The sequence below is a fragment of the Sturnira hondurensis genome, unplaced genomic scaffold, assembly GCF_014824575.4.
Source record: "Sturnira hondurensis isolate 20B ecotype Veracruz unplaced genomic scaffold, ASM1482457v3 Scaffold0014384, whole genome shotgun sequence".
NCBI lineage: Eukaryota > Metazoa > Chordata > Mammalia > Chiroptera > Phyllostomidae > Sturnira > Sturnira hondurensis.
The window spans coordinates 40,096,354-40,122,217 of record NW_028087015.1 but is presented as its reverse complement, the minus strand read 5'-3'; the positions used below and the strand labels follow the sequence as shown (position 1 = coordinate 40,122,217).

Genomic DNA, 25,864 nt, shown 5'->3' with positions numbered 1-25,864 from the left:
TCCAAAGCCAGGGAGTGGAAGTGAAATTTATGTCCCCTCCCACCTTGCTCATCTCCCCAGAATCAAGCCTAGGAGACCTGAGATGATGAATATGCCCCCCACCTTATGCCCAACTTTCTGTAAACAGCCTGAGCTGACCAAACCAGCACGCTGGCATCTGCAGAAACCGGCAGCAGGTTCTCATGCACAACAAAGCCTTTTTCATGTGTTAGAAAGGGAAGTGGTTTGAAAACTTAGCTTTTGGAGGCAAGAGGTAAGCAAAGCCTGAAGCCCCACCCAGATACCCTCGTGGCTTTCCTAGGAGCTGAAAAAAAAATCTTTCTTAACACTGTTAGTTAATTTTTGTTTGTTTAGTTATTTTTGATATGCTGCTAGAATACTTTCTACTGATATGATGGGGCTGTTGTCGAAACAACACACAAATATTTACAGGGCTTGAGGACTCCTTTTTTCTCTTCCTGCACCCAGTAATAAATCAATCCTTCTGTGTTTAGCTACAGAGACTTCATTGTCCTCACCCAGCTTCTCCATGTATAATAGCTGCCTTTTATTGTCCCTTCTTCACCAGGCAGGTGGCTCGGCCCACAAAAGTATTGCAAGCAAATTGATCTTGGCTTAATTCAATGTTTTGATCTTTGAAAAGTTACAGTTGAATCTTGAGCAATGGTACAAAGGAAGAAACTAAACATTCGTTTAACAACGAGTAAAGCATTCTCTTTGATCTTCTCAGGCTTTCTTAAAACTCACCCCTGCAGTAATTAAATAGATAGGTAGGTAGGTAGGTAGGTAGGTAGGTAGATAGATAGATACATACATACATACATACATGATAGATAGATGATAGAGCAGTTCAGTGGCATTGAATATATTTGCACTGTTGGGTGCACTTGTTTATTTTTATCTTCTTAGTTTAGGGTCAACAAATTATTCTGAATCTTGATTATATCAGCCAGTGTCTTAGCTAGTCCTCCCATATGTGTATAATTTGTAACTATCAGAATGCTTCTATAGATCTGTGTCTGTCATGAAGATGAAAATAATGAATAGAACAGACCTAAAGACAAAGAAGATAGAGGCAAGTTGATGTCAACCCACCTCCTTTGAGTCAATGCAGTTGACTATACTCCATTATTGGTGAAAACAATCTTCAGTTCTAAGACACCTTTCGTCTTTGTTTCAATTCTGTTTTTCCAATGACCTATTCACAGGAATTTTTCATATTCATTGCAACTGGAATATCCAAAACAAATGCTGCAAACCAGTTCCCTTCCTCACCTCCACCATTTCCAGTAGCACCACCCATCCTGTCTTGAAGAATAAAAGAATTGCAGTCATGTTAACTCTTTCTCTCCTTCTTTCTTTATATCCTGTCTAGCACTAAGCACTTTAATGTGAGTTTTTCATGTCATGTCCCACACAGAAAACGATGATATTAAGTCAGTTGGGTAAACAAAGGCTGCTTATGTCCAAAACTAATTGTCTGTTGAGGAGCAGAATATTCCCCCCATCCCCAAGGCCTTGATGGATCAGCATCTCCACTCACCTGTGATCCCTGGGCGCACAGGCTGGGAAACTCAAATTTAACTCATTCTTTCTTCAAAATGTTCCTTAAAATTGCCCCTTTATGTCCATTTCTGCAGCTACCAACTTTGTCAGTGCCGTTATCTCCTACTTGGATTATTGTAACATACTCCTAACTTCCTTGCCTTTGATTAATCTATTTACTCACTATTTTTGGCCTGAGTCTTCAATTGTTTCTCATTACCTATGACAGTCGAATCCAAATTCTTGTCAAAACTTCAAGCAAAAGAAATTATGTGGGCCTGCCTTACCTATTAAATTTATTCCCTAATTCCTCTAAAAATTCTTTCAAGTTAAATTCACTTATTCACTGCCTATCACAAACATCATCATATTTCACATATTTGCTCTGTGTCCAGAAGATCCCGGCAGTAGTCATTAATAGTTGTCACTACTGGAGTTCTAGGATAGTCCTGAGTGCCTGCTGTGTGCCAGGCCATGTGCCACCTCCACAGCATCTTGCATGTTAGCTAATAGTATTCTGGTTTTAGAGATAAGAAAGTTAAAACTGAGGTTAAATAACTTGGCCAAGAAGCAAAATTGATAAAAGTGACAGAACTTAGAGTTCAAGTCTTGTGGCTTGACTTCATTTTATTTTTTAAAAGATTCTATTTATATGGAAAACAGTATGGAATTTTCTCAGAAAACTAAAAGTGGAACTGCCTTTTGACCCAGCAATTCCACTGCAAGGATTATATCCTAAGAACCCTGAAACACCAATCCAAAAGAACCTATGTGCCCCAATGTTCATAGCAGCACAATTTATAATAGCCAACTGCTGGGAGCAACCCAGGTGCCCATCAGTAAATGATTAAAAAAAAACTATGGTACATTTACACAATGTAATTCTACGTAGCAGAGAGAAAGAAGGAGCTCCTACCCTTTGTGACAGCATTGATAGAACTGGAGAGCATTATGCTAGGTGAAATAAGCCAGGCAGTGTAAGACAAATACCATATGATCCCACCTTTATTGAGAACCTAATCAACAAAACAAACAAACAAGCAAAATATAACCAAAGGTACTAAAATAGAGAACAGGCTGACAGTGACCAGAGAAGAGAGGTGAGGGGATTTCAGGGGAAGAGGAAAAGGGTTTGCAGGAACAAGTATAGAGGACACGTGGGCAAAAACAAGGTGGTGGGGTGGAAACGGGTGGGAAGTGGAGAGGGCTGGGGGAGTGGGCTGGGATGAAAGTAAAAGGCAGAAAACTGTACTTGAACAATTAAATTTTTTAAAAAAGATTATTGTATTTATTTATCTTTTTTAGAGAAGGGGGAAGGGAAGAAAAAAAGAGAGGGAGAGTAACATTGATTATTTGCCTATTGTACGCAACTGTACCCAGGTACCAAACCTGCAACCCAGGCATGTGCCCTGACTGGGTATCAAACCAGTGACCTCTCACTTTGTGGGATGACCCCCAGCTAACTGAGCCCCACAAATCAGGGCCTCAGCCTGACTTTGAACAGCACACTCTTTCTACTGCCCTTGCCCAATGTGAACTTATCTTTCTCTACCTCATAACATTTCTTTGCAAACTTCTAATTTTCTAATATGTCAGTGAATAATTTGCTATCATGTGTTAATCTCTTTTTTACCTTAAATATTTTTTAAATATTTAACTGTTTATGCTATTACAGTTGTCCCAATTTTCCTCCTTTGCCCCTCCCCCAGCCCAGCCCCTACTCCCTAGTCAATCCCCTCATCGTTTTCCTTGTCCATGAGTCATTCATACATGTTCTTTGGCTAATGTCTTCACCTTCTTTTAACCAGTCCCACCTCCTCTGTCCCCACTTACAGCCATCAGCCTATTCTATGTTTCCATGCTTCTTTTTATTTCTCAATTAAGTTGACACACAGTATTATATTAGTTTTAGGTATACAAACCAGTGATTGGGCAGTATATAATTTCCTAAGTTATCACCCTGATAAATCTAATACCCATCTGACACCATGCATGGTTATTACATTATTGACTGTATTTCCTATGCTGTACTTTACACCCCCATGACTATTTTGTAACTACCAATTTGTACTTCTTAATCCTTTCACCTTTTTCACCTATCCTCCCCAAACCTTTCCCATTGGCAACCATCAAACTGTTTTCTGTATCTACTATTTCTGTTTCTGTTCTGCTTGTTTATTTTGGTTTTTAGAATCCACATACAAATGAAGCTATATGGCATTTTTCTTCCTCTGTCTGTCTTAACTCACTTAATACAATACTATCTAGTTTAGGGGTCTCAAACCCCCTTGCCACAGACCAGTGCTAGTCTGTGACCTGTTAGGAACTGGGCTACACAACAGGAGGTGAGGGCGGGCAAGCAAGCAAAGTTTCGCTTGCATTACCACCTGAGCTCTGCTACCTGTCTTCCCCCACCCACCTCATCCATGGAAAAATGTCTTCCATGAAAGCAGTCCCTGATGCAAAAGAGTTGGGGACTACTGCTCCAGGTCTATAATGTTGTTGCAGATGAAAAGATTTCATCATTTAAAGTAAAGATAGATATTTATTACCAGTTTGTTATTTATATTTATTATTTTTCCTTCTTCTTAAAGAAGACCCTTTAACATATCTTATAATACTGGTTTGGTGGTGATGAACTCCTTTGGCTTTTTCTTCTCTGGGAAGCTCTTTATCTGTCCTTCAATTCTAAATTATAGCTCTGGTTGGTGAAGTAATCTTTAGTAAATCCTTGCTTTTCATCACTTTGAATATGTTGTGCTAATCCCTTCTGGCCTGAAAAGTTTCTGCTGAGAAATCAGCTGACAGTCTTATGGGAGCTCCCTTGTAGGTAATTAACTGCTCTTCTTCTGCTGTTTTTAATATTTTTCTCTTTGTCATTTTTTTTCTTTTTTTTTCCAATTTTTTTATTTAATTATTTTTCAAGTACAGTTTTCTGTCTATTACTCCCATCCCTTCCCACCCCCCATCCTCCCCCCTCCCTCCCATTTCCACCCCTTCTCAGTTGTTGTCCATGTATCCTTTATATAGGTTCCTCTAAATCCCTCCCTTATTTCCCCTGAAATTCCCTCCCCTCTCCCCTCCGGTCACTGTCAGCCTGTTCTCTATTTCTCTTTGTCATTTTAATTACCTTTGGCATTTTAATTATCATGTGTCATGGTGTGTCCTTCTTTGGGCTCAGCTTGTTTGTTTTATCTGCATTTCCTGGACTTGCATGTGTATTTCTTTCACAAGGTTAGGAAATTTTTCTATCATTATTTTTTTACACAGGTTTTTAATTTATTACCCTTCTTCTTCTCCTTCTGGCACCTCCATGATGAGAATGTTGGTACACTTGAAGTTGTCCCAGAGGCTTCTTACACTATCCCCATTTTTTTTAATTCTTTTTTGATTTTGCTGTTCTGATTGGGTGTTTTCTGCTTGTCTTACAAATCTCTTATTTGATCCTCTGCTTCATCTACTTTGCTGTTGATTCTCTGCAATGTAGTCTTCATTTCAATTAATGTATTCTTCAGTTCTGAGTGGTTATTTTTCATGTTTCCTATCTCTGTTTTTATGTTTCCTATCTCTTTATTCAAGTTCTCACTAAGTTCATCTACCCTTCCCCTAAGTTCATTGAGCATCCTTATAACCAGTGTTTTGAACTCTGTTAGATTTCTTGTCTCCATTTTGTTCAGCTTTTTTCTGGAGATTTGTTCTGTTCTTTCATTTGGGATATGTTTCTTCATCCCCTCATTTTGGCAGCCTCTCTGTCCTTGTTTCTGTGTACTAGGTAGAGCTGCTACATCTTCTGAGCTTGGTAGAGTGGCCTAATGTCATAAGTGTCCTATAGCATCCAGTGGCACAACCTCCCTGTTTACCTGAGCTGGGTTCTCCTGGTACATCCCCCAAAACTCATGGGCTGTGTACACCCTCCTGTTGTAGTTGGTGCTATTGGCACTACTATGGGAGGGATTTGCCCCCAGGCCATTCAGTTGTGAGGACAGGCTATGACCACTGCAGAGGATCAGCCGTGCTGGAGCCCACCTCATGAAGCAGGACTTGCTTTGGTGGGTCTCTGGTGCTTGCTGAGTCTTCCCCTTGAGTGTGCAGCTATGGAGATGGTTGAGTGGTGCTGCAATGTGATTTGAAGCTATCCTGGGTTGCTGGCTCTGGGGCCCCTAGGGGGGTGTAGGCCAAGGTCACCTTTTGCCAGTGTTCTGTCTGGAGCCACCCGGCATAAGCTACAATGTGACCTGCCAATGACTTTTAGTTCTGCTGGGTTTGGAGGTGCCCAGGGGAGGCTAGGCTGAAAACCAGGAATAGCTTCCATGAGTGCCAGTCCTGGAGCCACTTAGTGAGAGATATACAGCATGCCAGGGCCCCATTCTGCCTACCTGAGAGATTTTAGAAAAGTCTAAAGCATAGACCAAGACAGGCCATTTGGAAATGGCTTGAGTGGACTGACCAGTTGTGTGGGATGGGGCCTCAGGGAATTACCAGGGTGGGGCTAACCCATTAGCCAGGTTGATGGAGACTCAGATGTGATGCCCAACTCTGTGATGGGAAGGCTCAGAAAAGGAACAATCTGCCAGCATTTCTGCCTGGGAGAATGTTGTCCTTCCAGCTCTCACCCAATACCGTACAACTCAGCTCCTCTTGGTGTGTTCAGGTGTCCCAGGAGTGGAACTTTGGGTGAGTGAGTTCCATTTAGTCTGTTCATGGGGGTCCTTTAAGAGGAACTCCTGGAACTCTGTCTCACTCAGCCACAATCCCCACTCATTTTTACTGCCAGGTATTATAGGGACTTCTCTTCCAGGTGCTAGAATCCTGGGCTAGGGGTCCTGGTACAGAGCTGGGATACTTGGCTCCTCAAGCAGGACCTCTGTACCTGGGCTGTCCCTCCTGATTTTTGTCTGCCACACATGGTCTTTAATTTCTGCATTTGCTATTCCACTCTCACCGGAGGTATTTGCTTAATTTTTCAATTCATAGATTATTATAATATCAAAAAACCCCAAAGCCTTCTTTAGTCTATGATAGCCCACGGTGTTCAATTGATTTCCGAAAATGCCCTGATCACTTCAGAGATCTAGTCACATAAAACTTCTAGTCATTATTCTCAAATCTATTCTTAGCTTTAGAGCCAAGTAAGTAGCCTGTTGATCTTCACATTAACCCAAATTTGAGCCTCAAAAACAATATGAATAATATAATTCAACATAAAAGTATCTTTTAAAATCCCATCACATGCCTAGCATTCATGTGGCTGAGAAGTTTAGAATAAAAACCTCTATACATTGTATAGTTCTGGTCCTCTAGAACTGTACTATTTAGTACTATAGTCACTAGCCTGTGTGGTTATTTAAATTCCAATTAATTAAAATTAAATGAAATTTAAAATTCAGTTTCTCCATTGCATTATCCACATTTTAAGTGCTCAGTAGCAGAATATGGTTAATGGCTACCATATTGGACAAGGCAGATATAGGACATGTCTACATTACTAGTAATCCTGTGGGCAGAACTACTCTGGAAGCATATCAACAGTTTTGTTAAGAAATACATGTGTTTGATGTAATTCATAGCAGCTGATGGCATATTAGCTCAGAGTTCCTGTCAATAAGAAGCAGTCATAAGTTAGGGCTTTATCCATCATTATTCACTCAACATAACACCTCACACCTAGTAAGTATTCAAAAATTTTTAACAAGTGTTGGTTGAGTAAAAATGGCAGCCCCTATACAGATACTGTTATCTGGTACCATAATATGTTTTTAAAAGTAAAGATTTGAACAGCAGAAAGAGAAGCAAACCATTTTGTGCACAAGTTGCCTGTGTTTCATGAATTCTGCCAAAATTCTTGAATGTAAACGCACAGTGAATTGTCGACACCGCTCTGTGCCTGCTTGGACAGCTGTGCATGACATCTGCATCAAGTCAGCCAGTAGTTGTTTATTTTCGAAACGTGCACTGACCCACTTCTAAGTCCAGAGGGTAAAAATGTCACCTTTGTTCATTTCTCAAGAAAAATATTTTTAAGATCCTAAGCTGACTGTGAAAGGAATAGCTGTTCCTTGGGGTGTTATCGTAACTCCTGTTTCATTGCAGACTTTCTGACAGTCATCAGTTCTTGCCTTCATTCCTACATCTAATATGAACAGGAAAGCAACTCCATTGCCAAGAAGCCATGTTGGCCTCTTTTCTTCCAGAGAATGTGCTTGTGAGCTGTGTGATTTTGTAATTATCTCTTCATATTTCAAGGACTGTGAGCTTCTTGGCTGAACTGACTGTTTGATTCACTCTTATGTGGTTGACCCTTGCACAGCATGGGTTTGAACTGCACGGGTCCATTTATACACAGATTTTTTTCTCAATAAATATATTGGAAAAAAGTTTGGAAATTTCCTTATTACTAAGAGGCAATCACACAGACTACACTAGGCTATACTGTTACTTCTTCATTATCAACGCCTGAGTTGTTATACCTGTAAATAAATATGATTTTATTTTTCACATCATCTTTTTATTTTGATCTCTAGTGTTTGTTATACATGTAATATCTACAATATATTGTATCATATAAGACAATATTGATGTGGGTGCTGACACACAATTCATCTTGTAAATAGACAGCATAAACTTATGGTATTGATACCTGTACTACAGTGCAATTTTCTCTTCCTTATGATTTTAATAATAATATTTTCTTTTACCTCATTTAATGTAAGAGTGCAGTATTTAATATATGTAACATACAAAAGATACGTCAATCAACAGTTTATATTATTGGTAAGGCTTCTGGTTAGCAGTAGGCCATTAGTAGTTAAGTTTTGAGGGACTCAAAAGTCATCTATGTATTTTCTACTGAGTGGAGAGTTTGCATCCCTAACCCCCAAGTTGTTCAAGGGTCAACTACAATTCGATTACCTAGGATTTGGCCACATGGGAGATAACCAGTAAATACTTTTGTATATATGAATTAAATAAGATTAACAAATGCATCTCTTTGCCTGGTGTTAAGGCTTTTAAGTATCAATATTTTAATAAAGACACAAGTACAATTAAAAACAAAACAATCTTGATAAGTGACCTTTTCACAGATTCCTCATAGTTTCACACAAAGTCAGACCATCCAGTGTACGTGTGCTGTGCGTTGGGGCAGTTGTTTTGGAACAAGGTAGGAGATTTTTTTTTTGGAAGACCTAGAAATAAGGTTGAATATCAAACATTTGGAGTCCGTACTTCGTCCACTTGAAAAAATCCACAGGTAACAGGAAACTCCATTTCCCCTGGAAATACATCTGGCCCATGTAAGCTAGAGAAAGGCCAGGGCAGGGGTTCTCCCAGTGTGGTCTCAAGCCCCTGGGGATGACCAATTGCCTTTTAATGAACTCACAAGGTCAAAGCTACATACATGATAATACTAAGATGTTATGAGTCTTTTTCATTCTCATTCTTTCATAAATGTTCGGTGGAATTTTTCAGAGGCTACATAATTATATAGAAAGGCTATGAAGATATTCTTTCCTTTGAGGTCATATCTTCCTATACTTCAACCAAAACATGTCACAACAGATTGAATGCAGAGCAAACATGGGAACATAACTGGTTTATATTACACCACACATGAAAGACATTTGCCAAAGTATAAAACAGTGCTGTGTCTCTGACTAAATGTTTTGTTTTGGAAAATAGAATTTTCATGAAAGTGTTATTATGTAATCATTTATTATTGTCATTTTAAATGAATAAATAAGTGATCGTTTCTCAGTTATTATCCACTTTAGCAAAAGCACTTTGGGGGCCTCCAGTAATTTCTAAGCATGCGAAGTGGCCTGGAAACCAGAGTCTGAGAGCTGCTGCTCTAGAGTGTGGTGCGTGCAAACAGAGAAACAGGCTCCCAGACAGTGATTCACTGACCGAGGGAAAGGCGAGTGGGACCCTGCTTCTAAGCCGCCCACAAGCCCGCTAACGATGCTGACCACGGCCCTTCATCCGACCAGCTGACTGCACTTGGCTTTTTGGAGGCTACATCCAAGTCTCACTTCACCCTTCTCTCATAAACCAAACCATTCATTTGCCCAGCCAAATATTTGCGAGCTCTTTTCAGTTGCATACAAATTGTTTTGTTCCATAAAATATTTACTCTTAAAAGTCGCACTTACAATGGTTTGAAATGAGGACTCAGTTTTCATTTGAGAAGGTGGTTGAGTCTGTTTTAATCTGAGAAGGTGGTTGGCAGCCTTGGCTGAGGTTGGACGTGTGGTCGCAGCACACCGATACCATTTCTGAGACTTGACGCACATCATCTGTGGGTTTTTGCAAAGAGAATGGCTAGACCGGGGCCACAATCAGCCCTGATTTATCTTCCCAGTGGCTTATTTGTTTAGCTTCACATGCCACATTTTTAGGATTTTCACATGCGGATTTATATTAAATTGATCCCTTTTTGTACAAGAATGCAATGTCCATTACAGTAAAAAGTGACTGTGGAAGGGCATTGGTGTGTGAGTTCTCAAATGGATATTGTTCAGTCTCCATCTTTTAACCTCTCTTATCTTTGGCTCAGAAAGCTCACCACTCCTCATTATTCTATACTTATCCATCTCTCAAGAGCTCATATCTAGGCCAAACAGTTTGAATGTGTAATCCTCTGCATCCATCCCTGCAGCTTCCTTCTGTCTTGCATCTTACTTACAATCACTGTTCAAGTCCTATCACTCATGTAAAAATCTATTGTTACTCGGGTGACCCAACCCTACCTAGACACCCTTTCAATGGCATGCCCCTGAAGGCTGATGGCAAATGTGGTCTAAGGACTGAAAGAGCTGGAGAGGGGACAGCTGGGGATTGCTGACTTGGTGAGAACTGAGCCTTCCCAGTCTCAGTTCCCCACTTTGTGAAGGAGAACTACTTAGCTGTGCTTTTGTTTACCTCCCAGCCGTGTGGCAAGATTTTGAGTATAATGTACCCTCCATGCTATTCTTTATCAGCCCTCTTTCTCACTTGGTTAACACTGTTCTCTTGGTCTCTCATCTCACCAAATCCCATCCATACCCCAAGCAGCATTCAGGATCACTTCGATGAACAATAATTGCTCAGATCTGAACAGCTTATCTGGCACTTTCCATAAACTGCCCTGCAATAGTCATTGTACTATAAATTTTCCAGAAATATGTTGTTTCTTTTTTCCAAATAGCCTTGAGATTTTTGAGAGTAGAGATGTGTCTTATTCCTCCTTGACCATAGTGCCTGACATAGTGCCCTGCAGCTTGAAGGGTACCACATACATTCAGAAGCAAGACGTGGACCCAACATTTATTCCATATTCACCACATGCTAAGCTCTGTGCCAGATGCTTTTGTGTATATCATCTAATGCAGTGCTTGAACTGGAGGCTCGAAATGATGAAGAGGCTTGTCCAGTTAACACAGCAACCTGAGGCAACAACAGTTGGGGCTGGCAGCCTGAACTGTTCGTTTGGCTCTGAGCTAAGCGTGTTTTTCTATGTCATTGCAGAGCCTCCCCTAGTAAGTCCTTCTTGATCAATAGCTCTTACTCCTCTTCATCATCACCTTCCTCCTTTTCCTACTCATTATCAATCAGTATCATGTTGTAAAACGAGTCTGTTTTCCTTTTAAAATACAAAGCTACCTGCACAGGATTGTGCTCGATCGCTTATTATGGCCAACCTAGAGCAATCAGTCCTTCCACTGTCTCTACGGATACTTTAACCAGCAATTTTGAAATGCTCTAATGAGTCCTGGGAACTCAAAAGAGATGTATCAGAGGGTTGGGGTAGAGAAAGTAGTTGGTTCTTACATCCCCACCCCTGCCTCTACTAGAGTGATTTTAGAATTTATATACTTATTTTAAACACAGATTTCATTTGTAAAAAAAAAAGTCTTGTACAGCTTTAAATTTTTTTGAAACATGCTGTATCTCAATCTCAGACTTTGGATGCTATGGTGTCATAGGAACCACTCTCAGTCAGGTGGTCAAATGTTGCCCAGTCATTGCTGGCTCTCCCATGCCGTAGGGACCAAAGACTTCAAACACTGATCTCGGCAGGACAGCCCCAGAGCCAGCCACACAGCCGTAGAGGACAAACTGACTCACCAACTTTGCGACTTGAAAAACGCTACAGAATTCTACACACACGTATTTCCTCAGGTTTGCTCCTTTCGTAGACTTTCCCTTGGCACTCTAGGGACTGGGCCCACCAGACAAAACAGTGTAACGTTTTGTGCAGACAGCCAGCAGTCTCTATTTGTCAACCTGCAGGATGTTGCAAACTCAGTCTTACTCCAGCAGGGTTGCTGGTCCTACTGGTGTGTTAAGTCTTTCCTCGTGTAAGAGTATCAGCTCCTGTCTTCTCAAAGACTCAGTTCACTCTTCCTGGGACCCTGAGTCCCAGGTTCTTTTCATCAGCCCAGCTCCATCCTGGCCCAGGAGGTGGGACTGACCCCAGTCCTGTGTAGCAGCCACATCCTGTCCCCCAGAGAGATGACATGCTCCGCATTGTGCCCCTTTACTCCCCCATTTGCAATGCTGAAGATTAGAATGAACGGAAAGAACCATTCTAATTTTAGTGAGAAAAGCCTATTTAGCTAAAATCTCGAAGGATTCATCAATTGTGTTTTTCAATTTTACTAGCTTCCAAAATCAAAAATGGGGGGGGGGGGCGGATTACATCATAAGGGATCTTGCTTTATCAGCTTCCTGAGTCAAAAAGAAGAAAAACTATGCCATACATAAGGAAGATATCATACATTTTTTGGTCTTCTATTTTCCTTTGCCAGCCTCTTTCTCTAGCCATTTGGGAAATTAAGGGGAAATACTGGGTCAAAAGCTTTCATCCTGATGATTTCAAAGTAATATCTGTGGTTCTTAGTAGCCAGGAAAACTACAGCCTTTTGATTTTGCTCCCTCTCCCTTCGTTCTGGAAGGAGACTGGCCGCACATTGCTGTGGGTGAGAATGTTTCCAAAGTCAGATGTCTGTGGGGTGGATACATGAAATCCTTCTGTCCCGTGTGAGGCAGAGGGAACTCGGTTTTTGAGAAATTTAAAAATAGGGGAAAAAGCACTGGATTTTATATAACAAATGCCAATGGATTCATCACCAAGAATTTTGTCGTTTGTTTGAAGTCTTTTCTCATATGAAACAAATAGTATAACGAATAGTACACTCGTGTATACAGTTGACATCAGTCCCCATTCCTCCTTAGTTCTGTTTCACAGCTTTGCTTCACAGAGACAGTCTCTGTCATGATTCTTAGGGGCTGCATTTTTATTCATCAGTGAAGGTCAGTTCTGCTCATCCTGACTTGTGTGGCTGGGACACCAAACCCCAGAAGATGGAGCTGAATGACTGTTCCAGATAAGAGTCACTGCGCCCCCTGCTACTGACTTGATCTTTCACTTCATATTTCGATCTGGTCACTGATACTGGAGAAAAGCACTAGGCCGAGTGTGTATCAGGAAAAGACACCGCCTACATGGCTAGCCCAAGCCTCCTGTTCCCCAGTTCCCATTTCACCTTCTCACAGGGAGAGGCTTTCCCCAGTGGAAGGGCACTTTAGGTCATTCTTCTGGATTTAAGAGCAACAATCCAATGAAGAGAATCAGGGAAGAGAATTTCAAGGGCTGTTGGCTTCCATCTCATGGGTTGCAAACCCTGGGACCACACAAATGACTTCAAAAAGCAATGTAGTTACAGCTCGTTTCTGTACTGGGAAAACAGACTTTTTAAGAAAAGCCACAAATCTGAATCATTAGGTGAAATCACTCTAGTTTTCACATTTCCTTATTTTGTGTATGTATTTCAAGTTTAAACAATAATGTAGTGAATAACTATATACCTTCCGTTTAGCCAGATTCACCCAACTGTTAACATGTTGCCACATTATATACATGTGTGTAAGTGATTCCCTGAACCATCTGAAAGTAAGTTGTGCAAATAATGGCAAATGACCCCTAAAAATGTAAGGATGCATCTCCTAAGAATTAAGGCATTCTCTATTTGAACTGTAATACCATCATCACACCTTAAGAATAGTGAGAATTTCTCCATCATTTTATTGCTCACATGAAAATGTCTTTAATTGTCTCAAAATTATTTAATTATTTTGTTCAAGTCAGAATCCAAACAAGATGTATGTATTGCATTTATTGGTATGTCTCTTTGGGTGCTGGATTTTATCAAATGTTTTTTCTGCATCTATTGATATGACCATGTGTTTTTTTATCCTTCATTTTGCTTATGCAGTTTATCGCATTTATTGATTTGCAGATATTGTGCCAACCTTGCATCCCTGGGATAAATCTCACTTGATTATGGTGTACAGTTTTTTAATATATTGCTAGATTTGGTTTGCTAATATTTTCTTGAGGATTTTAGCATCTATGTTCATTGGGAATATTGGCCTAAAATTCTCTTTCTTTGTAGTGTCTTTATCCTGGTTTTGGAATTAGGATAATGCTGGCCTTTTAAAATGAACTTGGGAGTCTTCCCTTTTCTTGAATTTTTTCAATAGTTTGAGAAGTGTTAGTTCTTCTCTGAATGTTTGGTAAAAGCCATGTGTGAAACCATTTGGTCCAGGGCTATTTTTGTTGGGAGTTTTCTTTACTTCTGCTTCAAGCTCAGTAGTTGGAATCTGTCTATTCAGATTCTCTGATTCTTCCTTATTTAGCTTTGGAAGGTTGTATATTTCTAGGAATGTATCCATATTCCCCAGATTGTCCAATTTGTTGGCATATAGTTGTTAGCAATATTTTCTTATAATCCTTTGTATTCCTTTGGTGTCAGTTGTTACTTCTCCTCTTTCATTTCTCGTTTTATTTATATGGGTCTTTTCTCTTTTTTCTTAATGAGTCTGGTTAAAGATTTGTCAGTCTTATTTATTTTTTCAAAGAATCAGTTCTCAGTTTCATTGATCTTTTATGTTGTTTCTTGAGACTCTATTTCATGTATTTCTGCTCTGACCTTTATTATTTCCTTCCTTCTACTCACTTTGGTCTTTGTTTGCTTTTTTTTTTATTGTTGCTCACTTACAGTTGTCCTGCCTTTTTCCCCATTGCTCTCTCCTGCCCCATCCCCCACACCTCCCACAGTCAATCTCCCTCGCTATCCATGCCTATGAGTTCCCTGTTCATACTTCTTGGCTTGCCTTTCCCTGCTTCTTTCCTGTTTTTCCCTCCCCTCAGGTCACTGTCAGTTTGTTCTTGGTTGTTGTTTTTTTTCATGTTCCTTTAAGTGTCAAGTTAGATTGTTTATTTGAGCTTTTTCTTGTTTCTGGAGATAGGTCTGATAATTACATGAATTTCTCTCTTAAACTTGCTTTCCCTGTGACCCAAAGATTACTTTGGGTTGTTGTATCCTCACTTTCGTTTATTTTAAGGTATTTTTTTTTGTTTCTTCCTTGATTTCATTGTTAACCCATTCATTATTTAGTAACATGTTATTTAGCATCCATGACTTTGTGTGTCATTCACTTTTCTTCTTGTGATTGATTTCTAGTTTCATAGCGTTGTGGTCAGAGAAGATGCTTGAGGTGATCTCAATCTTCTTAAACTTATTGAGACTTGTTCTGTGTTCTAACATGTGGCCTATCTTAGAAAACATTTTATGTGCACTTGAAAAGAATATATATTCTGCTGCTTTGGGTTGAAATGCTCTTAAGATATCAATTAAATTCATTTGATCTAATGTGTTACTTAAGGCTGCTGTTTCCTTGTTGATTTAATTCAATAAGGACACAGCAGCCTGGAAGATCTATCCATTGATGTCAGTGGGGTGTTAAAATCCCATACTATGATTGTGTTACTGTCAAGACCTCCCCTTACATCCATCAAGATTTATTTTACATATTTAGGTGCTCCTATCTTAGGTGCATAAATGTTTACAAGGGTTATATCCTCTTATTGTGTTGCTCCCTTTATCATTGTGTAGTGTCCTTCTTTGTCTTTTACTATAGCCTTGGTTTTAAAGTCTATTTTTTCAGATATAAGTATTTTTAAGTATTTTTATTGATTATGCTATTGCAGTTTTACCAGTTTTTTCCTCTTTATTCCCCCTCTACCCTCCCCCCCCCAACCTTCCAGCATTCCCCTCCCCCCAGTTCATACCCATGGGTTGTACATATAAGTTCTTTGAGTCCTCTGTTTCCTATACCACTTTTATCTTTCCCCATCTATTTTGTGGCTACTAATTATGCTTCTTCTTCCTTGTACCTTTTCCCTCCTATTCCTCCCTTCGCCCTCCCCACTGAACTCCCTCTGTGTGACATCCATTTCTCTGGTTCTATTCCTGTTCTGGTTGCCTAGTTTTTCTTTTCATTGTCTTTCTTTTCTTTTAGGTTCATTTGTTGGTAGTTGTGAGTTTGTTGTCATTTTATTGTTTATATTTTTTGTCTTCTTTTTCTTAGATAAGTCCCTTTAACATTTCATATAATAAGAGCTTGGTGATGATGAACTCCTTTAATTTGACCTTGTCTGGGAGACACTTTATCTGCCCTTCCATTCTAAATGAAAGCTTTGCTGGATAGAGCAATCTTGGATGCAGGTCCTTGCCTTTCATGACTTCAAATACTTCTTCCCAGCCCCTTATTTCTTGCGAGGTTTGTTTTGAGAAATCAGCTGATAGCCTTATAGGAACTCCTTTGTAGGTAACTGCCTCCCTATCTCTTGCTGCTTTTAAGATTTTCTCTTTGTCTTTAATCTTGGGTAACTTAATGAGGATGTGCCTTGGTGGGTTTCTCTTTGGGTCCAACTTCTTTGGGACTCTCTGGGCTTCTTGGATTTCCTGGAAGTCTGTTTCCTTCACCAGATTGTGGAAGTTTTCCTTCATTATTTGCTCAAGTAAGTTTTTAATTTCTTGCTGTTGCTCTTCTCCTTCTGGCACCCCTATAATTCGGATATTGGTACATTTCATGTTGTCCCAGAGAATCCTAAGCCTCTCTTCATTTTGGGGGGTTCTTTCTTCATTCTGATTCAGTTGAATGTTTATTTTTTCCTTTTGTTCCAAATTGTTGCTTTGAATCCTGGTTTCCTTCTTGTCACTGTTGGTTCCCTGAATATTTCGCTTTCTTTCATTTTGAATATCTTTCATTCGTTCTTTCATTTTTTGATGCTCAATCAGTTCTATGAGCATTTTGATTACCAGAACTTTATATTCTCCATCAGATAGGTTGGCAATCTCCTCATTGCTTAGTTCTCTTTCTGAGGTTTTGCTGTGTTCTTTCATTTGGGCCATATTTCTTTGTCTTGGCACAGCTGATAGGTTGTAAGGGGACAGGGCCTTAGGTATTCACCCAGGGCAGGGCAACCATCTTTGCTGCACTGCCTGTGGGGGAGGGGCCAGAGAGGGAACAATGCAGCTTGTCTGCTTATCTCTAGCACTCTTTCCAACAGACTCTGGTATCAGACTGGAAGTATCTCTCACCAGGGCAACCCCAGCAGTAGCCCACAGTCAGCTCTGAGTCTCAGTTTACCCCTTAAGTTAGTCCCTCCCACAAAGCTCTTTGGAGCTCTGGCAGTCAGCCCTGCCCCCCAGCCGCCTCACTGCAGTTTTTCTGAGTTGGTCTGATCCGTGTGGTCCTCCTTACTGGTCTGGTTGTTCTGGTTGATGTTTTCCTTTAATTCTTTGGTTGTTGGAGTTTCAACAACCAAAAGAATGCAGTTTGATTTTCTGGCAATTTTGGTTGTTTATTGATTTCAGATTGGTTGTTATCCTCCTTTTGGTTGTGTGAGGAAGTAAAGGATTTCTACCTACACCTCCATCTTGGCCGGAACTCTCAGATATAAGTATCGATAGCCCAGCTTTCTATACATTTCTTTTGCATGGAATATCTTTTTTCATCTCTTCACTTTTATTTTGTGTGTATCTTTAATTTGGAGGAGGGTGTCTTGAAAACAGTATATATATGGTTCTTGTTTTCTTACCCATTGAGCTACTTAATATCTTTTGATTGGAGCATTTAAGTAACTTACATTTAAACTGCTTGTTTGGTAGGTACTTATTTATTGCCATTTTATTTTCAAAACTGTGTCCCTCTGTCTTTTTTTCTTTTTCTGCTTCTTCCTTTCTTCTTCCCCTTCCTCCCCTCCCTCCCTCCTCTTCCTCCTCCCCCTTTTTCTTCCTTTCTCTTCCTCCTCTTTCTTCTTCTTCTTCTTCTTCCTCCTCCTCCTCCTCTTCCTCTTCCTCTTCCTTTTCCTCTTTCTCTTCTTCAAGTAAGCCCTTTATCATTTCCTGTAATAATGATTGGTTGTAACCAACTCCTTTAGTTTGGGGAAGGGGGGTTATTTTGCTTTTTTGTTTTTGTTTGGTTGGTTTTTTGTCTGGGAAGCTCTTTATTTCTCCTTCAATTTTAAATGTTAGCCCTGTTGGATAATGTAGCTTTGGTTGGAAGTCCTATCTTTTTATCCTTTTGAATATTTCATGCCAATCCCTTGTAGCCTAAGATATTTCTGTTGAGAAATTAGTTAACAGTCTTATAGGAATTCCCTTGTTGGTAGCTAACTGCTTTTCTTTCGCAGATTTTAAAATTTTCTCTTTGCCTTTATCCTTTCCTATTTTAATTATGTTGTGTCTTGGTGTGGGCCTCTTTGGGTCCATTTATTTGGGACTCTCTGTCCTTCCTGGTCTTGTGTGTCTCTTTCCTTCACCAAATTAAGAAATTTTTCAGTCACTATTCCTTCAAATAGATTCTTGATTTTTGCTCTCTCTCTTCTCCTTCTGGTACCCCTATGATGCAGGTGTTGTTACACTTCATGTTGTCCCAAAGGTCCCTTAAACTATCCTCATTTTTTTTAATTCTTTTTTTCTCTTTGCTGCTCTGATTGGGTGTGTTTTTCTACCTCATCTTCCAAATCAGTGCTCTGATCCTCTGCTTCGTCAAACCTACTGTTTATTCCTTCCAGTGTATTTTTTCATTTTAGATATTGTGCTTTTTATTTCTGATTTATTCTTTCTAGTGGTTTCTATGTCCTTTTTCATGCTGTTGAGCATCCTTAATGTCATTACTTTGAACTCTTTATATGATAAGTTGCTTTCCTCTATTTCATTTAGCTCTTTTTCTGGAGAATTTTTTGTTCTTCTATTTGGAGCCTCTTTGGCTGCCTCTTTGTTTTTGTGTCCAGGTATTAGGTAGATCTGCTATGACCCAGTTTTGGTGTGGTGGCCTTATGTAGTAGGCGTCTTATGGGACCCAGTGGTACAGTCTTCCTGCTCACCTGAGCAGGGTGCCTTAGGAATACCTTTTGTGTATGTTATGTGGACCCTCCTGTTGTTATTGAGTCTCAATTGCTACTGGTATTTTCACGTGTGGGATTGACTGTCAGGCTGGCTGACTATGAGGTTCCAGCCCCAACACAGTGCACAAGCTACTGTACAAGTATTAATCACAAGAACTGGAATTCTCCTTAGCCAGATTCAGTGCCTGTTGAGATCTTTTTGTGGATATACTGCTTATTAAACTTAATGGATCCTGCTCTGATATTATCTGAAGCTGGCCACTGGGTATGTTGGTTCTGGGTCTCTTTGGAAGGACTCTGGTTCAGTCCTACATCAGACACTGCCTGTGACTGGCCCTGGGAAACCTGTTTGGATCTATTAGTGATCCAAGCTGTGGCTTCCTCTGCTGGGCCTGGGTGTGTATGGAAAGAAATAAATTGGGCATCAGAGCTGGCTTTTAACAGCATAAGGCTTAGTGACAGATCAGCAAAAGTATTAAAACACCCAGAGATCTGCCTCTGCCTACAGGTTGTCTATTAGGTTTAATCACCGAAAGAACCCGCAGCTGTATTCAGCAGGGCTCAAGCTCCACAGGTGGGGTGGAAGGTATTCTTGAGGGTGGGGCTGTTTCCCCCAGGCTGATGCTGCATGAAGGTGAGTGGTCTGCCTGAGAAAGACTGCTTCTCCAGTATGGAGAATGAGTAAACACAGGATCCTGGCAGCTGGCCATTCAGTTCTCTTACCAGAAGCACATGGCTCTGTGCTACCTCCACTGCAGTCCAGGGTGAGTAGTTGTGGATGAAATGTTGTGCATTGGTCCTTTAAGAGGGTGGCTACATCTCTAGCCATCTCTCCCTGGCAGACAGAAAAACCACTGCTTTTCACAGCTGGATGTTATATGGGTGCCTTTTCACCAGCTGCTTTAGACTACAGAGTCCAGCTTGGGGTTTAGACCCCACATTCTTCAGAAGGGACCTCCCCCTACAGCTGAGATATTCCTCCAGAACTTTCACTGCTGCCCACAGGAGCCTGACCAGCCCATTCATGTATTTGTACTTTCAACCAGTCTCGATGTGGCTTCTTCTGTAAGTCCTCAGTTATGAGGCTTCTTTCCAGCTAGCCTTCAGTTGCTTATTCCAGATGGTTTTTCTGTAACTTAGTTGTAATTCTAGTTTGGTTCTGGGAAGAAGTTAGTATAGCTTCTGCCTAACTTGCTGCCATCTTGGATCTGTGTGCAGAGTTTTGACAAGAAGAAGGGGAAGTAGTTGTTAAAGTCAGACAACAAGCAGAGCCTGTTTCTTGGCTTCTCTCCTCCATGGTGATCCATCTTCATCCTAACTGTCCTACATATGGGCATAGGTTTCTGACAGCAGGCAGTGAACTCACCTAGGAATACACACACTTTTGATGACCTATGATTGGGATGTGATTGGGGTAAAGACAAAGCTGCTGACAACCAGACCTACATCAGCAGGGCAATGGTGGGCTTTCAGAAGGGTATGGATTCCTGTGGGCTCTATCTGCTGCTCCTTAGTCTGGAACAGTGGCCAGACTTGACCTCTTCTGCCAAAGGCACTCCGGTGCTGAGCTAGCAGATTAAAGCCCACCTCAACTGTCTCTGTGCTACACTCAGATCCTTATCAGAGAGGAAGCCATCAGGGCTGCGCCAGAGCCTGATTTGCTTTCTGAATAAGTCACTGGAGGCTTTAAATGGCACAGCAGAGCTGGCATAGCCTTCAGACCCAGATCACTTCTCTCTCCTTGAAAATGGCTAGCTTGGACATTGGCTTCACGTCACTTACTCCTTTAAGAACTAGAATATTAACTTCATCATGTTTAATTGAGGGAAATAAGTGTTACAATTGCTAAAGTGTAAGAACAATAAGTACCATATTTAATGTAGAGATCAACAAAAAAACAAGCATGACCAGATAGAAATAAGGTCAGCATAATTAACATCAGATTCCTGAAGTCTGGGCTAGAGTTGAGAATGAAATGAGATAGGGAGAGTAAAATAATTTGCCTGGATTATGAAGACAGAAATTGTGGTATACTACATTGATACTGGAGTTGGGTAAGCTGACTTCCTCCACCCTCACTACATAACTCACTCATTTTCCTCCTATAGTATTGTATTTTCTTGTGCTGTGCAGGATGGGGAAGAAAAAGCCTAGTATTCAAGTTCACAAAGAATGAGTTATTCATGGAGGCTATCGTTTGCTTAAAAATTGTTCTTACTGGTCGAAGGGGAGAGCTTTAAACATCCAATAAAATATCCAGAAATATTCAAGTGTTAGCTATGATTCTTCAGCATATGTAATGCAAGATCTAATATTTGACTTAAGAGACCTCAGGCTTATTTTATTTTACTGATCAGGTTTCCTTGTAATTTATAAAAAGCTTTAGTAAGTCACTACAAATTTAATGAAATGGAGATATTCAAATAATAACCCAGTATTGCATAGTGCAAGTAAGTTTTTCCAACTCTGCCTTTTATTAACACCATCCTAAGAGGACTTACATGCAAAGATAATATGGCCCTCATATTTTTTATTCTTTTTTCCAAATGAAGGTAAAATTATTACTGCTTTAAAAGTCTTACGTTAATTTGCTGGTTCCAAAAACTGGTTGCATCTACCCAGGGTATATAGTAAAATAGGCTTATGGTAAGAACAGCGCTTTTGCATTCATTGATCATAAGCCACATAACATAGAGGGGAACAGGGAGAAAAAATAAAAATTTTATCATCATTCATATTGTACAATTTTTCATTGTGAGGAAGAGTTTTATGAAAGTAGGAAAATGCATTTGTTTTTACATAATAAGATAGATTTGAGAAAGTATCTACAATTCCATTTATTTCAGGAACATGCCTTTCTATTGCTAAACTCTCCTCATGGCTTTTTATTAAATCCTCAAACCTTTTCAGACAATGCTGGCAAGCAGTACTACCACCCAAATCATATAAACATTCAATTTTGAAAATATAATCTTTGTAATTCTGTACATTTCTTCTCTTCTTTTGGAAAGCAAAATGTACTTCCCTGCAGAGGTACAAATTTCTGGACTCGTCTTTTCCTGGGTTCAATGTGTGAGAAATCAACTGCCCCACAAACCAGACAAACTAATTGTCTATGACAAACTAACTCATTCGATAATTCTTGTAAAGCACTGTTAGTGTGGCAGGCACTCTTCTAGGAGCTAGGAATCAAAGACAAATAAGTAGCCATCTCCACCCTCAAAGAGCGCAAGTTCTAGTGAGAGAGACAGACTTGTCTCCAAATACTAAAGGATACCGTAGAAGCCAGGAGAAGGATGCTGGGCCCCGTGGGCAGGGGCTGAGTTCAGAAGGAGGTGTTACCTGCACTGAGCCGTAGGGCACGCACAGGAGCTAACCAGGTGGGGAGGGGAAAAAGCCCAGTGGTGCATTCCATGAAGGCCTGGCGAGTTCTGGATTTCGGGGGATTTTTATTTTGGCATCATGGGGAGGTTAGCGGAGGGGGTGAGGGGGGAAAAGAAACCTAAGGCTGACTTTAAAAAGTGAATCTTTCTTTCTCTTTTTCTTTTCTTTATCTTCCTCATAACCACTGAGCAAAATCCAGAGACAGTGGAGTCGCTCCCTGGTGCGGTGCCCAGACTCCTTCTCTCTTCTGCCTCTGCCTTCCCGAGAGCATTGCCCGGAGCCATCAATGAACTGGAAGGCTCAGGCCCACACAGCAGTGCAGCCAGCATGGAGGGGATGCTCTACCCCGCAGCTACCGAAACCTCCTCTGCTTCGATCCCATAGCCAAAATTTAGTCACATGGCCACCTCTAGAAGCCGAAAAGGCTAGAAAATGTCCTGTCCTGTTTAGTTGTGCGTCTGACTCAAAAGCAAGAGTGCTCTCACTATAGGACAGGCATTGGCAAACATTTTTGGCAAAGGGCCAGGAAGTAAATATTTTGGGCTACATGCAGTCTTGGTCATGTGTTGTTGTTCTTCTTTTTATAGGTTTTTAAAAAATTTTTTGCAACTCTTTAAAAATAGAAAAATCATTCTTATCTTGAGGGGCTGTGTAAAACAAGCCGCAGGCCAGATTGGGCAATGGGGCAGTAATTTTCCAATCCTCACTGCAGACAAAAAGCCAAGTATCCCAGGAGGAGTGTGGCCATCTCTGGCATGACCTACACACAATTATAAACCACTGAGAGAAAGGGCCTTGTCTTGTTCACCCGTCTAGTCTCAGCATAGCGCTTGACCCGTAGTAAGCACATGTTTATGACTGATAACTGATGCATGAATTAATGAATGAATGGATGGATGGGTGGTAAGGGAGGTACATTTACCACCAACAATTTGTTAAAGCCCCACTTTATGCCAATGGTAGTCTGTTGACACGGATTTTCACTTGACTATTGCACTTTCACCAGAATATTCTGAGTTGGGGTGCACCTCCCTAATTGGCAGTGCCCCCCTCCTTGACCTCCACTGCAGGGGACAACCCTGGTTATTCGAATTGATTCCAGAGCCAAAGGCCTTACATTTTCTCCCCCGAAGCCCTGGTGGCTGGCAGGAAAACCCTGGTTTTGGTTTTGCCCTTTTAAATATCACATGTTTGATGGGAATGTCAGCAGAAGTGTCCAGGCTGAACAGACACTTTTAGTTCCCCTCTTTCTCTCCCTTCTTGCTCAATATCCTGAGGACATAATAGAGCTTTTCTCGTCTCAGTCATTCTAGTTGGAGGGGGGTGGGGAGGATCCCCCAGCCATTCCCCTGGGCATCTCCCTGGCCAGGCACCAGAAAGTGCCACAGTCCTTGGATTCTGGGTGCCAAGCAGCCACAACAGCCACAGGTGGGGAGGTGCCCGGCCCCTGCGCCCAGGAAGACCCATTAAACAAGGCCCTGCCCCCACCTCATGCTACTGGAGTCAGGTAACAACTGTGTTTAGATTTCTTTTTCAGATAAATGTGCCTTTTTTTTTTTTTTACAGCAAGAAAAGGTATACCCTCCAAATTCTGGCCGCACAGACAGAAAGGCACATTCTGTTGGAGAACAGCACGAGAGGTAGACAGCAGACAGGAAAGCCCAGCCAGAAGGGTGACAAGCAGATAAAAGTGTGTCATCTGCTGTTTTGTAACTGGATAGGGCTGCTCACATGTTACTGGTCCAACCTCTGGTGCCTCTGGGATTAAATGAAGTCTTGCCTCGAAACCAGACACGTAATCCTATTGGGCACAGACAATTTACTTCATCCTGCTCCTGACAAGCGTGTGCCCATCCATCTTTTTTGAGGAGAAGGAGCAAATTTCAGTTTCCTGCCAAACCTTAAGATCTGGTAGGGGGTGGGGTTTCACGCAAAATTTCTGCATAGACTAAAGGGGGCTAGCTGCCATCAACCCTACCTTCTCACAAAGAATGCTGGGAAACCAGGACGACAGAAGAGTACAGATCCTCCCAAAATAGGGTTAGAGCCATTGGCCCTCTCATGTAAATTGCCACCTCTTCTAAAGAATTCAACCTGCCCCCGCCTTCTAACTAAACTGATAGTGAGGTGATGAAAAGAAGAGGAGGAGCCTCCTACTCTGCCTCCTATGGGCTGTGTGACTTCGGGTGAGCCACTGAACTTCTCTGTGCCTCAGTTTCCTCCACTAAAATGATGAAGATAAGCATAGTACTAACCTCATATGGCTGTTGTTAGTGTAACACTTCATACATTTATTGTGTGTTCCCCTGTGATAATAGATTGTTAATATTTGCCATTTAAATATTGTGTCATCAAAGAGAGATTATTCTGTGCAGGAAAATAGATGGGCACGTGAACACAGACAAAGTGAGGACTGTGCTCACCGGCCCCTGCTGAGGCCGTCGGCAGAGGCGCCATGCAGACCAATGCTCGTGCACCTACAATGATTAGTCTGGCGAGGCACAGACTAATTATTATAATGCCCCAAGAAATTAATGATAAGTGGTAGGAAAGCGGGGGAGGGGGAGCCTGTGCTTTCCAATAAAAATCACATCTTTGGGGGATTAAGGGTGATGGATCAGGAATGTCGAGGGAATTGCTCCGTAATGAGCAGACACCCTGGAGAAGTTGGTCTTACAACTTGCAAGCAGCAAAGCCTGGGAAGGATTCGTGTCTCTTGGGAATTTATTTTAAAGTCTCACCCCCACCTGCCTGCTTGTCACGCCTCCCCATGTGTTTAAGTGCCATTCATTGTTTCAAATGCTCCCAGCTCCAGCCTAAACCCAGAGGCCCGTTTCCTGCACTCTGAGCTCTGGAGAGCTGGTTTCTGGAAAAGCTCCTCATCCCAGAAAGTGAGGGCTGCCTCACCGGGCAGTCACACTGACACCTAGTGGTCCGAATGCCAAGCGCAGGCGATTGCTTTGAAGCTTTTTCTAGTCTTCGTGTGCCTTAAAAATCGTGTTTCGGCCAGTTGGTGTCCCATGTCAACAAGAGGCAGAGCGCAGGGGAAGTGGACAGCATATTTCACTTTTCTGATGTGTTAGCAGGGGCCGCCTCTGGGTGGACATTCCAAGAACAGGAGTGTGGGGAGAAGACAGTGGCCCACGGGCCTGGTTTAGGCTTCGGTCCCAGGGGCCTCGGTTAAGACAGCGGCTCCAGAATGAAGATCTGAGTTTGACTGGGGCGGGAGGGGCGGGGGGGGCTCTGCCGCTGGGCAACTGTGGTTCTTGGGTGAATTACTGAACTGCCCCCTGCTTTGGTTTCTGTATCTGCGAAGTGGGGCAAACAGTAACTCCTTCCTGGTTTCTGTGAGCTCCAACCACAGGAGGCAATCCGAGATACTCCTGCTGTCACCGGGAGGTGTTGAAGAGAAAGTTGCCATGGAAGCCGTGGCCCCCGCCCCCCTCACAGGATGGTGGGAAGCCCAGTGGATGGACAAGCACCCAGATCTGCCACTAATGGCTGTGCGACTTTGGACAGATCATTTTGCGACAGGGGAGATACCAGAGTCAGGGAGTGGCCCCCTCCCTCGAGCTTGCTCCTCGGTTCTTGCCTCCCTCACTAGAGACAAATTAAAGGGAGAGAGAAACACGTATGGTGGACATGGGATAGCCAGTTTGTTCATGAAACCCGTATGGGTGCAAAGCTGCCAGAAGGCAC

At 41.5% G+C, this 25,864-nt stretch overlaps 1 protein-coding gene across 3 annotated transcripts in view; it reads left to right on the top strand.

Annotated features, from left to right (window-relative positions):
• FYB1 (FYN binding protein 1) overlaps nucleotides 1-25,864 on the top strand; it is a 152,767-nt gene that overhangs the window by 23,855 nt on the left and 103,048 nt on the right. The window contains exon 1 of one of the 3 annotated variants that reach the window (XM_037063219.1): nucleotides 23,549-23,672. The exons of the other annotated variants lie outside the window; for them this stretch is intronic. The gene's annotated coding sequence lies outside the window, so the exon portion shown is untranslated. Of the gene's footprint in view, nucleotides 1-23,548; nucleotides 23,673-25,864 lie in introns of those variants that run through there. 3 annotated transcript variants of the gene reach the window in all.